The following is a 15,533-nucleotide window of genomic DNA, read 5'->3' on the forward strand; positions in this document are numbered from 1 at the left end:
TGGAGTTAGGAAGACTCATCTTCATGAGTCTTGGAACTTACTAGCTGTGTGATCCTGGGCAAGTCACTTCACTCTATTTACCTCAGTTTCATCATCTGTAAAATGAGCCAGAAAAGGAAATGGCAAACTATTCCAGTATTTTTGCTAAGAAAACTCCAAATGGGGTCACGAAGAGTCGAACACGACTGAACAACAACAACTAGAATTTAGGAACAAGGATTCAGACCCTCATCACCTCATGTCTTTCCATTCTAGCCCCCCCCCACTGCTGCTATAGTGATTTTCATGAGGCCTCTCAGGCCTTTACTAAACTCCAGTGGCTCCCCTAATTGCCTCTAGAATAAAGTATTAGCTACTTAGCTTTTAAAGCCCTTCACAGCCTTGTCCTGCCCATCTTTCCAGCCTCCTTGTACTTAACAATTCTGTCCTCTCAGCCAAACTGGCCTTTTTTGTCTTCTTAATATATGACAATTCATCTCCAGTCTTCATACTTTGGTGCTACCAGTTTGCCATGCCTGGCCTCCACTTTATAGAAACATTCCTTTTTTTTTTTTTGGCTGGGCAATGAGAGTTTTTTGTTTGGTTGGTTAGTTTTTGTTTGTTTGGGTTTTTTTGTGTATTTTTTTTTTTTAGTGAGGCAATTGGGGTTAAGTGACTTGCCCAGGGTCACACAGCTAGTAAATGTTAAGTGTCTGAGGCCGGATTTGAACCCAGGTACTCCTGACTCCAGGGCCGGTGCTCTATCCACTGCGCCACCTAGCTGCCCCTGGGCAATGAGAGTTAACTGACTTGCCCAGGATCACACAGCTAGTAAGTTTCAAGTGTCTGAGGCCGGATTTGAACTCAGGTCCTCCTGAATCCAGGGCCGGTGCTTTATTCACTGTATTACCTACCGGTCCCGAAACATTCCTTTTGACTATGTAGTTCATGCACCACCTTCTAGGACAAGCCTTTCCTCATTTTCCCCTCCCCCAATTACTAGTGCCCTCTCTCCCAGACTACTTAATTGTCAACCATTTTGTCTTATTTTTTATTTATTATCTAATATTTATTCTGTAAATACATATATACTTCATGTCTCCCCCCAACAGAAGCTCTTTGTAAGCTCTTTGAGAGTGAGTATTGCTTAATTCTTCATATATCTACCCATATCACCTAGCACAGTGCCAGACAGCTAGATGATGCAGTGGATAGAGCAACAGCCTGGAGCCAGGAAGACCTGAGTTCAAATATGACTTCAGTAAACACTAATATAAATGTTTATTATTATTAGCATATAGTAGATATTGAATACATTCTTGTTGGTTGATGATTTGGAAGTTTGTTTTTTTAAAACCAAATCCTTCCTCTCCTCTGCTCCCTACTTCCCCCACAACTAAATCCTTCAAAACTGTATTTTGATGTATTTTTTAAAAAGAGGAAAATGAGGTCAGCTTGATTGCCTCCCCCCCACACCTTCTTTTGTAAGAACATTATAGGCACAGTGGATAAAGCACTGGCCCTGGATTCAGGAAGACCTGAGTTCAAATCTAGCCTCAGACACTTGACACTTACTAGGTGTGTGACCCTGGGCAAGTCACTTAACCCTCATTGCCCTGAAAAAAAAAAAAAAAAGAACATTATGGGAATCTTGATCAAACAACTAAATGTTTTTTTTACTCATTTCCAGTTCCCTCATCTGTAAAATGGGATAATACTAATACTAATACTAATACTAATACTAATACTAATACTAATACCTACTTCCCAAGGTTGTTCTGTTTATCAAATGTGAGAATAATATTTGTAAAGCACCTTGAAAACTTTTAAAGAGTTCTATAAATGCTAGCTCTCTGTAGTCTCAACATTCCATCCAAACCAGCCTGTTCATGTTTCCCATATATAACATTCTACTTCCTGACTTGTCAGGTTGTCCTCCATATCTGGGAATGCTCTCTCTCTCTATACCTCCAATATCTTGGAAGTCCTAGCTGCCTTCAAGGCTCAGTTCAAGTGTCACATCCTTTGTTAGTTTTGTAAAGCACTTAGTATAATGCTTGACAAATAGTAGACCCTTGATAAATGTTTATTCCCTCCCTCCTTGTGCTCTTTCCTCTTTGTTATGCAGTTTCTTGGGGTGTATGTTCCTGTTTATGTTGATGAAGATATTGCCTCCTTTCCCTTTAAAAAATTATTACTCTGGGGCAGCTAGGTGGCTCAGTGGATAGAGCAGCAGCCCTGGAGTCAGGAGTACCTGAGTTCAAATCCGGCCTCAGACACATAACACTAGCTGTGTGACCCTGGGCAAGTCACTTAACCCCAATTGCCTCACTTAAAAAAAAAATTATTACTCTGATTTGTTATTTGTTCTTTGAATATTTTAGTCCTTCCTTAGGCAAAATTCCAAATTTCTTTCTAGAAGGCTGGTCCAAATTTGCAGTCCTTTTAACAGCATATTAATTTGCCTGTCTTTTCACAACCCAACCCATACTGACTATTCCTAATTTTTTTTTTTGCTATATTTGCCTATCTTCTGGGCATAAAATCAACTTTACAATTTTAATTTCTAATGATTAATTCTGTCACCCTAAGCAAGTCACTTAAATGGTCTCAGTCTCAGTTTTCTCATTTGTTAAATGGGAATAGTAATAGCACCTACCTCTATCTCACAGGGTTGTTGTGAGGTTCAGATGAAATCATATATGCAAACTGCCTTGAAAACCTTAAAGTGCTATAGAAATGCTGCTATGATTATTAATATTATCGTTATTGTCAGTAGAGGGGGAACTGGGACCTAGGTTATTTTCTCATTCTAGTACCTTCCCAGGATACATCATTCTGAGACTTTTTTTTTTTTTAACTGGACTTGTGATTTCATTGGTTTAGGAAGCTTATGGTAAAGCACTTCCTCTATCATTGCCGTTCATTACTCGCCCTGTAATTTCTAGATTTGGGTAGTATCCTGGGACACTGAGAGGGTTAGGTATCACACCCAGGGTCTCAGAGACCTAGGTAAGCCTAGATGATCCTGACTCAGAGAAGTTAGAATTACCCATTATACCAGGCTTCCTTTCCACATATATTATTAGAATAAATAATTTGTACCATAAATGTGTCAGTTGTATTCATATGTACACTTCCAGGAAATAAGGAATCATTGTTAGTAAGGGATCCTGGCTCAGGAATGCCTCTAGAAAGTGGTAATGGCTCAGAAAGGGTTAGGAAAGAAATATTCTCCATAACAATCCAGTACATCTTTTATCACAATCATACACCCCAACTGTTAACTATCTAGCTCTGGGGTAGGGAAATGGACTGAGACAATAGACAGAGAAACAGGAAACAGACATCTTGATCCCTCTGACTGCCTTCCCCAGATGGAAGACCAACAGAGCAAATACACACCAAGTCCCTAAATCATGCACCAAAACTGTTACCCAGCCATATAAAAGTCCCACCTGCTTCTGGTTCAAGCTTTCATTCAATATCTGTCTTTCTGTCTCTTTTTGCTTCTCCTCCTCTCCCTCCCCCCTCTCAATTTCTCTCTCCCTCTTCTCTTTCTTTCTTCTCTCCCCATCGCTCTCTTCCTTGTCTGTCTCCATCTCTCTCCCTCCTCTCTCTTTGTCCTCTGTCTCCATCTCTCTCCCTCACTCTTCCTTCTCTCCCCTCCTCCCCCCACTCTGTCTCCCCTCATATGCAATTTCTATGCAAACTGCACTGTTTGGTTATTTCGTTTTCTGAAAAGATCCAACCCCATTAGCTCTGCTTCCTTCCCTTAATTACCTTGGCAAGCAAGCAGGACAGAAGAGGTGATATAATTATCCAGTTTCCTATCCCATCTGTTCTCTTTCACCCAAGAAAGTGGTCTGGCTTCCCTTTCTCCACCCCCACCTCCACTGTATTGCCTCAGTCTCATCACACATTTCCAAACAAGAGTCAAAACTGATATGTAATTATTTGATAAAGGACTAGATCAAGTAAGGTTCATGATGAGAAAACTTTAGGGGGAAAAAAATGAAGGTTTTACCCAACTGAAACTAAAATCAGTCTTAGTCAAGTCGAGGCGGGATGTTTCTTAGGTATTTTTCCTAGGGTTGAGAGTTAGAAAATGTTTCCCAAGTCTGATCATTTATTTGTCTTGAAAGGATGCAGGTTGGATGACATTCACAATTAAGGGAAGGGAGACAAAGTACAGCTGTGCTTCTCATGGTGTTTTTTTTACAAAGGTTCAGTGAACACCGAAGTTTCCCCTGAATGGGTTTGGTCAGTTATGCAGGTCCTGTGCCCATTTTTAGAAAAATGTCTTTCCTGGTCCAAATTATATCTTGGTGTTAGTGTTTATGTTGGGGGAGAATGTGTTTAAGGGGAAGGCCCACAATTGAGGATGTACAATAAATATGATAAAGGACATTTTCTTTTATTATTCCCCTGAAAAATATCCTACTCACTCACTTGATCCATTCAAAATCAGATATCATGTACCATTTCCTATCTACGGAAGTAGTTCTTCAATTTATGGCTTCTGCTAGGAAATAGTTTTAAAATTTTTTAAAATTGTTTATATTTAGTTCTTTAGAAGCAGCTAGGTGGCACAGTGGATAGAATACTGGACCTAGAGTCATGAAGATAAGTTCAAATCCTGCCTCAAGCATTTGCTTGCTGTGTGACCCTGGGCAAGTCACTTAACCTCGATCTGCCTTAGTTTCCTCATTTGTAAAAATGAGGATTATAATAGAAATTACCTCCCAGAGTTGTTGTGAGAACAAAATGAGATAAAATGTGTAAAGCACTTAGCACAGTAACTGGTACATGGTAGTCACTTAATAAATGCTCATTTGCTTCCTGTTTTGATCTGTCTCTATTCAAATATGTCAATGCACTCATTGATGTTAACATTCCCTCGTGCACTGAAGATTTGCAATCTACCCACACTGTCTCAAACTGTATGACCTTTGTTCACTTCTTCCCAGGAAATCTTCTACACAGGAAATCTCTTCAATAGGGTTCTTCCTTCTAGAACTCTTGATATCCCAGTGGAGCACATGAACTAACTGCTTGTTATTCACCTGTTATTGGTATCCATGGACACCAGATAACAGGCTGTCTGCCTGTTATCTCTCTGGTGACATTCTTTTTTTTGTTTTGGTTTGGTTTTTTGGCAGTGACTTGCCCAGGGTCACACAGCTAGTAAGTGTCAAGTGTCTGAGGTCAGATTTGAACTCAGGTACTCCTGAATCCAGGGCCAGTGCTTTATCCACTGCGCCACCTAGCTGCCCCCTCTGGTGACATTCTTGATGGAGCTGTTGATATGGTCATGTGCTGGTCTCTAAGATTATCTCCAATTTATCCTTTATATATTTTATGTGTGAATATTAGAATGCGGGCTCCCAAAGGCAGGGACTGGTTTTTGCCTTCTCTGTCTCCAGCACAGTGTCTGGCACATGGTACGTATTTAATAAATACTTATTGACTGACTAACTGCCCTATTCACATCCTTTATTCATCCAGTTCACCAAACTTTATACCTTTCTGTGACATTTTGATCATCTTCCATTTTACTGCAATAAATACCTTTGAGTATAACTCGAAGACATACATTGCTGTCAACATCAAGGACAAATTTTTACTTAAATTGATATTGGCATTTTCTCTGATTTCTTCTGAACCTTTGGGTTCACCAAGCTATAAAAACTAATACAAGGGGGCAGCTAGGTGGTGCAGTGGATAGAGCACCAGTCCTGGATTCAGGAGCACCTGAGTTCAAATCCAGACTCAGACACTTGACACTAGCCGTGTGACCCTTGGCAAGTCACTTAACCCCCACTGCCCCACAAAAACAAAAAACTAATACAAGAACCCAAACACCTAGGGTTTTAATGTATCACTGATTTGCTCTGTGACCTTGGTCCACCATTAGTCACCTAGGCCTTAATTGCCCAGTTTATAAATGAAAATAAGTAATAATATTAGACTACCAATCTCCTCCCTTAGGCTATTTCAAGGATAACTTTAGCTCTCTAATAGATTCTAATCTATCCAAAGCAGAGGCCTTATTGGAACCTCCCACTAGTGCCTAATAGATGGTGAGCTTCTCAAAGGCAGGGACTATTTTTTTTTTTTGGTTTTCTTTGAACTCCTAGTGTTCAGTATACTGCCAGGCACATAGTGGATGCTTAATAAATGTTTACCAACTGATTGACTACCAATGTGATAGTATATAAGCCCATTGATTTTGCTTCTAATTTATATGGCAGATGCCTGCAAAATAGTGACCACTATTGAGCTATGAACACAGAATAAGTAGGAAAGGTAGGTCCAGCTCATATTCACATAGTGGAACCATACCTGCCTTTTGACAAGTGTTTGGTGGCTAGAAACTCTAGAGATGGCCTGTGGCTGGTAGATATAATCTTTGCTATGCCATGTTTAGCTGCACTTTTCCAGTTGTATGTTCTGAGGTGTGGAACACAGCATTCCTTCACCTCTAAAAGTCATGATCCTGGCCAAGTTTCTTTCACTAGTGCTCAGTCTAAGGGCAAAAAGGGAGAAGAAAGTACTAGATATACATAAAAACATTTCTCTAGAGACAAAGACAAAATTCCCTTTGGCTCCCAGGAAATATCTTTCAGAGGGGCAAAGAAGTTCACTCTATGAGAACTAAATTCTGGCCCAAGTTCAAAAAGCAATCCTATTATAAAGGGAATTGTGGAATGGGGATAAGGGAATTTTTTTTTATTTTGTAAGCTGAAAATATACTCTATACTCTGCTCTTGTTGGACCACATCCCACATATTGTGTTTTGTCCTGAGCACCATATTTGAGTGAGAATGTTGATAAACTAGAGGAGGGTCTCCAGAATGATGAAAAACTGAGATGTTGCTCTATGAGGTTCAGTAGAAAGAACTAGGATTGGGGCAGCTAGGTGGTGCAGTGGATAGAGCACCAGCCCTGGATTCAGGAGGACCTGAGTTCAAATCCAGATTTAGACACTTAACACTTGCTAGCTGGGTGACCCTGGGCAAGTCACTTAACCCCAATTGCCTCACCAAAAAACACCAAAAAAAACACCAAAAAAAAGAAAGAACTAGGATCATTTAGCCTGGAAAATAGAAGGGGGAAGGAGGGGACAATGTCGGGGGAGGAGACACAGACATATTGCATTCTTCAAGTATTTAAATGGTTTTCATATGTGGAAGGGGGATTATAATTGTTCTTCTTGGTCCCAGAGGGAAGAATTTGAAGCAACTTGGGGATGTTACAGTGGCAGATAGATGGAAAAGCTTCCTAACATTATTACTGCCTGAAAAGTATGATGAAATAGGGGCAGCTAGGTGGCGCAGTGGATAGAGCACCGGCCCTGGATTCAGGAGGACCTGAGTTCAAATCCAGCCTCAGACACTTGACACTTAACTAGATATGTGACCCTGGGCAAGTCACTTAACCCTCATTGCCCCTGCAAAAAAAAAAAAATAATAATAATAACAAGGCCTAACTTTTATCTAGGTTTCTTGTCTCCTGAGTTGGAACTTTTACAATTAGCTCTGATTCAAACAGCAAACATGTAAACAAACAAAAAATAATAATAAAGAAACTTCCAACCAGGAAACTATTGTGGAGTTCTGGGTTCCAAAGTTTTGCTCAACATCCATTCCATAACCATTTATTAAACTTTCCTATTGGAAAGCATTGTACTAAATGTTGTGGCAGAGGCTAAGATGTGGTTCCTGACCATAAGGATCATAGGGTCAAAGATTGAGAGCTGGAAGGGACTATGGAGGTCGAATAATAAAACCCGCTTCTTTTGGAGAAGAGGAAACCTGACTCTATGAGAAATTTTCATCTATCCACAATCATGGGATTTTAACTGGGACTTGAAGAAAGCCAGGACAGCCAGGGGGCAGAGATGAGGAGGGAGGACATTCCAGGTATGGAGGACAGTCAGAAAAAATGCTCATATTCAGGAAGCGGAATGGGTCTTATTCAAGGAACAGCAAGGAGGTCAGAGACACTGCATTGCAGAGTACATGTCAGGAAGTAATGAATAAGAAGTAAGGTGGCTGGCGGGGGTGGGGGGAGGTGGGGGGTGGGCGTTATGAAGAGCTTTGGATACAAAATAGAAGGTTTTATATTTGATCCTGGAGGTGATACGGAGCAACTAGAGTTTCCTGAACAGGTGAGTGACATAGTCAGAGCAATGCTTTAGGAAGATCATTTTGACAGTCTAGTGTAGGACAAACTAGAATGAGGAGAGACTTGAGCCAGGCAGATGCACCAACAGGTTATTGCAATAATTCAAGTGTGAGGTGATGAGAGACTGCACTAGGGTGACAGCAGCATTAGAGGAGAGAAGGGACCATATTTAAGAAATATTGGGTAAAATTAATAGGATTTGGCAGTAGATTCAGTAGACAGGATGAGAGAGTGAGGAGGCAAGGATAACACCTAGGTTTTGAGCCTGGGTGACTGGGAGGATAGTGGTACCCACCTGTGTAGAAATATTTTTTATTACTAGCCTAATTTTGGGGGGACTAATTTGACTGGGGTACTAATTCTGGGTCTGTTGACTAACTGGCTATCTGACTGCTGTTAATTTAATATGGGCTGTTTATAAAGTTCCACCACACTGCTCCACTCCCAAATTGATAAGCAAAATATTAAGAAGCCTCTTAACTAAATAATCAAAGCAGAGTTGATTTATGAGATACTATTTAAATTAAGAATACAGGGAAATAAAATGTACAACCTGACTGCATTGCAGCACTTTTCTTTCCACTGGGTCTCTTTGGAACTTCTTGAATACAATAGGGGCCTTAGCCAGCTTGCCTTAGGGCACTCAGTCCTTTATTCTAACTCCGAGCCCCTTTCACTTTGTAAATCCCCCTGCTTCTAACTTTCCTCTCCTTACTGCCACTGCTGAACCCCTGTGTTTCTCTCTCACCGACCTTCTGTCTGTCTGTTCCGTCAGCCTGCCCTTCGGCCTCTCTTTTCTCTGCTCCTAGTCCTTCTCATCTTCTCCTGCGTCCTTGTAGACCCGTCTCTAGTCTCCAATCTTTGCTGTCTCCTCAGCTGCCTCTTGACCTCTTCTTGTCCATCTGAACCTCTTTTCAGCCTCTCTCGTCTGCACCCCCTTGCTGTCTAACTCCCAGGTCTATATATACCTTTTTTTCTCTCCACTCAAATCTCAGGGCTTCCTGTGCCCCCACAAACCAAGCTGTGGCTGGTGGGGGGGGGGGGGCTCCAGCCTCACGTGCCTCAGCACAGGCTATCTGGGATCTTTAGCATAGCTCCACTCAGGTCGGAGGGAGCTGGGGGCTTTTTTTTTCCCCAGCTGTCTGACCTGGCGTCTTGTACAGCCCACGGGGCTTTTAGGCTCAGCTGAAGCAGAGGGGGAGCCCCTCCCACACAGAAGAGACCCTGAGGGCCTAAGGCTTTCTAATCTCAGCCCAAAGGTAGGGTCCCCAAATCAAAATAAATTTCCACACACCACAGTAATGGAGAAAGAAGGAGAAGGAGAAGGAGGAGAAGGAGAAGGAGAAGGAGGAGAAGGAGAAGGAGAAGGAGAAGGAGAAGGAGAAGGAGAAGGAGAAGGAGAAGGAGAAGGAGAAGGAGAAGGAGAAGGAGAAGGAGAAGGAGAAGGAGAAGGAGAAGGAGAAGGAGAAGGAGAAGGAGGCAGTTAGGTGGCACAGTGGATAAAGCACGGGCCCTGGATTCAGGAGGACCTGAGTTCAAATCTGACCTCAGACACTTGACACTAGCTGTGTGACCCTGGGCAAGTCACTTACCCCTCATTGCCCCACCCCACCCCAAAAAGTTAGGGATAGGGGAGAGCCTGGAGGGAAAGATAATGAATTCAGTTTTGGAAAAGTTGAATTTAAGATGTCTATGGGACATGAGTTTAAGATGTGGGAGGAGGCAGCTGTAGTGCAAAGGAAGTAAAATAAACATGAAATTGGAAGTCAAGATACCTGGGTTCAAATTCAGACTGTTATTTACCATCTGTGAGACCTTGGGCAAATCACTTAACATCTCTGAGCTTCAGTTTCTGAATCCATAAGATAAGGGATCAAGCTAAATAACCTCTAAAGTCCCTTATAATCTTTGTTTCCTCCCTAACCCAGGGGAAAAAATGGATCTGGGAGTTTGAGATTATGTCCTAATGTTTAATTTTGCATTTGCTTTTGTTTTCACCCTTCTAGACTGGTTGTTAGTGACTTTTGACCAATTTTGACTGAAGAGAAGGGATTAGGAAGCACCTCCAGCATTTTGTTAGAGAAATGGCTACTATCAGTGAAGAATGTTGCATATACTATCATATATGATTTGTATTGATTTATTTTGCTTAATTGCTTTCTTTCATTATAAGCCAAGTCTCATTGGAGGCTTGGGGGGTTGGATCCAGAAATGACTATGCTGTTTAAAAAAATTCTTTTTTAATATTTTAAGTGGGGAAAAGGGGTGCTGAGCAGATGGTACAAGGGCTCCCAGATGGTAAAAAGGCTTCTCTATGGTCATACATCTAGTAACTATCAGAGAGTCTCTTGACCCCCAATGTAGCCTTGCTTCTACTCTATGAATGCAGGAAAGTTAGTAGGATGAGAGAAAATTTGTTCCACTTCTAGTAGATGGTCAACATGGTCAAAATCATCACATTTGGGGAAATGGCACAATGGGGGAAGCCCACATTCTGAGCATGTCTTGCTCTCTCTCTCTCCACCCTTCCTTGTGTTCTTTGTTTTTATTCATTCCTTTCAGTCATGTCTGACTTTTCATGACCCCATTTGGGTTTTCTGGACAAAGATAATGGAGTGGTTTGCCATTTCCTTCTCTAGCTCATTTTACAGATGAGGAAACTGAGGCAGACAGGGTTAAATCACTTGCCCAGGATCACATAGCTAGTAAGTGTCTGAGGCCAGATTTGAACTCAGGTCTTCCTGACTCCAGGCTGGGCACTGTATCCACTGTACCACCTAGTTGCTTCCTTGAATTCTAGTTGCCTATATTTGTACGGATCCAGCAGTGTGCAAGTAGAAGTTTAACAGCCAGCTTTCTAGGAAAAGAAATATATGCAAGACATACTTTTACATTTAATTGGCATTATTTCTTGTCTTGATAGACAATCAACAAAACAATAAATCAAGAAAGAGAGAGAAAGAGAGAGGGAGGAAGAAAGAAAGAAAGAAAGAAAGAAAGAAAGAAAGAAAGAAAGAAAGAAAGAAAGAAAGAAAGAAAGAAAGAAAGAAAGGGAGGGAGGGAGGAAGGGAGGAAGGAAGGAAGGAAGGGAGGGAGGGAGGGAGGGAGGGAGGAAGAAATAAAGAAAGGAAGCTGGCTTCATAATGTTGGGATCCAGGCACCACCCTTTTGTTAGGTTTTTCTCAATAGAGCAGAAGAAAAAAAAAATGGCTCTCCAAGCCTGTCCCAGCTGATTCTTATACATCTCTTTATATATCTCTAACTATTTCTGAATTCCCATTACTACAAAATTCCTACATACATCCCTGTCATTCCATAGATGTTTCTTGAATTGAGGAAAGAATAAAATCAAGAGACTTAGAGAGGAAGGAAGAAATACAGGTATAGGAGAAAAATAAGCTTGTGCAAAGTGAATCCAGCTCCGTTTATCTTCTTGGTAAGTCTTACACACTTTTCCCAACAGGCAAACCCCAGGATAATCTCATGAACCCTGTGCCAGGGCAGTTTTTAGTATTTATTTTCTCAGGGTTCTCAGGTCTTCTGGTTATAGAAAGCAAGCTTTGGGAGGAAGCCTAGGGATGGGGGGAATTGGGAAGGAAGGTCAGGGAGGGTAGATAGCTATTTAGACCAATAGAAAAGCATTTAGCAGCCAACCCACTTAAGGAATATGGTCTGGTTATGAACAGCATTATATTTAAATACCTGTACTGTATTAAATATTCCACAATAAAATCTGATTTTTCTCAAAGCATATTGGTGACATTACAATAAATATACAGAAGAGTTCAGCAGAGAGTATAAATACAGGCACTCTTTGGAACTCCAGCTCTTTATCCAATTGTTGTGTTTATGTTGCTAGGGAGTATAACATGTCTGCCTGCTTTTACCTCAATGTGTTAGGTTGATTTGATTTGCTCATGTCAGCTAACACAGGCAAATTGATAAAGAATGGTTCTTGGTTGTGAGTTAGCTAACAGCCTGGGATGAGGCCTCCAAGATGACATCGCTTCTCATAGAGACAAAAGTGAAGTGCCTTTGCTAACTTTGTAAATGTTTATAGGATAAACTGTTCTAAATTTAGATATGGAAATGAAACACTGAATTTACAATGGTCTAGGACTTTCTAACTTGGTAATATTTGATATCTTCATCCTGAGCTTAACTTATAAATTTCTGGGCACCAATGCCCCTTCTTCAATCAACAGCCAGGGGAGGCGTGCTAATTAATTAATTATTTATTTTGGAGTGACATAAAATCCTCAAGAATCAGTAATGCAATATTTTGGAATTTTTGTTACCATTTAAATTTTTTAATTCCAAATTTAATTACCTAGTAAATTTACTTTTAATTTTGTAAGAGACAGAGACAGACAGACAGAGAGACACAGAGAGAGAGCTTGCATGTGTGTGTGTGCATTTATTAAGCACTTACTGTGTACTAGGCACTGGGTATACAAATAAATACAAACAAGGTGGTCCCTGCCCTGAAGGAGTATTCTTGATTCTAAAGGAGAAAGCCAATACTTAAAGGGGAAATGGGGGAGGAGGGGGCAGTGTTTGTTTCCAGAAAGTGACATGGAGGCCTGCGCAAGATAAAACTTGCCTTTTGGAGCTCAGTATCCCAGTAGCAGAGTTCAGGGTTTAGTTGGGGATAAGGATGATGACCATACAGATGTCTGCAGGTGGCTGGGAAGTTATACCAGAGCAAATACATATAGATACTGCCTTGGAATGACCAAAATCCCCATTTCTCAGACCTCCTATACTTCTTATGATTTATTCCCTTTTGCCCAGTAACTTGATGTCCCCTTTCTAAACACTGAAGCAATAGGTTTACTATTTTAAAAGGTTTAGAAAGTACAACTGTTGTGATGTTCCATCAAGATAATTAAAACAGCCATACCTCTCGGGGTTATTATGAGAATAACATGTTTTGAGAATATTTGTAATGTCCCTTGCAAAGTTAAAGCTCTATATATTATATGTCATATAATGTTTTGTTATAATATAATATAAAAATTATTGCTATATTATTTGTTGTATTCAAATTATGTGAAGTATGTTAGTTAATCTGTGTACCACTTCCATAAAACAGATATTAACTTAGCCCCTTTCTACCCTTACCACCAGAAAATGTCTGTACTTTGGAGATATAGAGGAAAAGAATCCTAGAAAAAAAAAAGTAGAATCAGATGGCTACTATTACAAACCATATTTTCTACTAGAATTAAGGAGAATTGGAGTAGGTCCAGTTTTCAAATGAGGGAAAATAGACTTAGCAAATCATAAGCTGGTGAGCTTAACTCTGACTCTTTATATAAGCCTTGGTTACTACAAGATACAGAGCCAGAAAGTGAATCACTGGCAGGAATGGAATGTTTTGGCTTGTCCTTATCTACTGACAAAAATGGGGCTGTGAATCTCAAAGGAACAGAGGAGAGGGGCACTTGGTTTTGGTTTTCTTTCCTTCTTTGGAATAGAGTAGGGATTCTTAACTTAGTATCCACATCGATTTGTAGGGGCTCACGGTATCCTTATAACAGTTTTGATAACTCTCTTTTGATATAATTGGTTTCCCTTATGATCATAGGTATTTTTACATTTTAAAAACATGATTCTGAAAAGCAGATTGGGGAGAAAATGAAAAAGGAATTTTTTCTATGTCTTCTAACAATGTCAGTAGACTTGAAGACTGTATAAAGCCACTCTCCTCTCTTCCTAAAGGTCAAATCAGGCCCTTAATTATGAAGTGAGAAGCACTTTAGAGTCACAGTTAGGGAGTCTGAGTCAAGGATTCCCAAAGTAATAATAACAGTTCCTACTTACATAGTATTTTATGTTTTATGAAGTACTTTCATCATAACCACCTGGGAGATAGAGTACTATAGATATTATCCCAATTTTACAGATGAGAAACTGAGGTTTAGAGAAGTTCATAATAGTAAGACTAACTAATATTTATATAACTTAAGATTTACAAAGCACCTAACATATATTATGACATTTGATTTAATATTCATAACAAACCTATGATGTTGTATACACTATTAATACCTCCTTTTTATGCATGAAGAAAATGAGGCTGAGAGAGGTTAGATGACTTTCCAACAGTCACACAGCCAGTAAATGTCTCAGGGAAGATTTGAAGTAACTCCAAGTAGGGCACTCTATCCACTTTGCCTCCCAATTGTCTTGCCCATTGTCATCCACCATAGATAATGCTGGAGTTGGGATTCAAACTCAGGTTTCCAGATTCCAAATACAGGGAGCTTTCCACCACAGCACACTGCCTTATTTGTTCAAAGTTGGTTTTGGGTTTTGTTTTGTTTTTTTGCCTTACTCTCTCTAATATGTATCTACATAAGAATAGACTAGGTGTAGGCCAAGGGTGGAAGCAAAAAGCATTTTTTTTTGTAATGCTTTCACTTGAGCCATGTATACTGCATGTGGATATTATTGGCTGAACTCACTCAGTGGAAAGAAATATTTTGGTAAAAACAATTTATATCAGAATTAGTTTTCTATCTGAAAAGCTGTATGCCCTGGTAAATGTCTGCCCCAAATATTTGTTTGTTGTGATGTAATAATGACCAATTAGTGGTAGAATCTTGGTTATTGTTCACTATTTTCTAAGTACCATTCTCTACTTTTTTTTTAGAACTTTATATTAGAATCATTGAAACCTTAACTTTGGTTCCAGGACTTGTATAACTGCTTATGTTTCTAGAACATTCACTGTCGTGACTTGCTTTTGCCTCAGTGTTTTTGTTTATTTGCTTTGCTCAGTACACAGTTCTTTGCAAATATTTGCCTAACAGCATTCAGCATTCAGACTTGTGTTTGCATGTTAACTTTCCTCCATCAAAACTAAGCATTCTTTTCATAAACTTAGCTTTACTTTCCACTGGGCCAGTTAATTCAATTCAATGCCATTCAGTTCAATCCTGGGCCTCTGTGACATGCCATGGTATTGCATTCACATTTATTAACTACCTGTTACATGCAAGACACTGTGTTAAAGGGCTAGGAACAAAAGTTAGAATAATAGCCTAGTCCCTACCCCCTTAGAACTAACAATCTAATAGAAGGAAATGAAGACATGCTTGCAAAGAACTGCTCTCTAAGGCAGACTCTGATGGGGGTAAAAGAGAAGTCTAGACATAGTGCTATGAGAAATTTGAGAAGGAAGAAATCACTTTCAGCTGGGGGAGGGGATTTGGCTTGAAAATTCAAAATATCAGCATTTGCCCTGAAAATTCCTTGCAGATTTTGTGTGTGAAAGTTAAGCCTTTACATGAGAGCTGTAAAAATGTTTCAGAGCCTTTCAGCCAATGGGAGATGCACCAACTCGCACCTGCTTCTTT

The 15,533-nt window shown here is 40.1% G+C and overlaps 1 protein-coding gene across 3 annotated transcripts in view; it reads left to right on the top strand.

Moving 5' to 3' along the window:
• The window catches only part of GCNT2 (glucosaminyl (N-acetyl) transferase 2 (I blood group)), a 132,451-nt gene that overhangs the window by 28,772 nt on the left and 88,146 nt on the right, over positions 1 to 15,533 (top strand). The window lies entirely within an intron of this gene.

This window comes from Dromiciops gliroides, chromosome 1 (genome assembly GCF_019393635.1).
Source record: "Dromiciops gliroides isolate mDroGli1 chromosome 1, mDroGli1.pri, whole genome shotgun sequence".
In the NCBI taxonomy this organism is placed as follows: domain Eukaryota; kingdom Metazoa; phylum Chordata; class Mammalia; order Microbiotheria; family Microbiotheriidae; genus Dromiciops; species Dromiciops gliroides.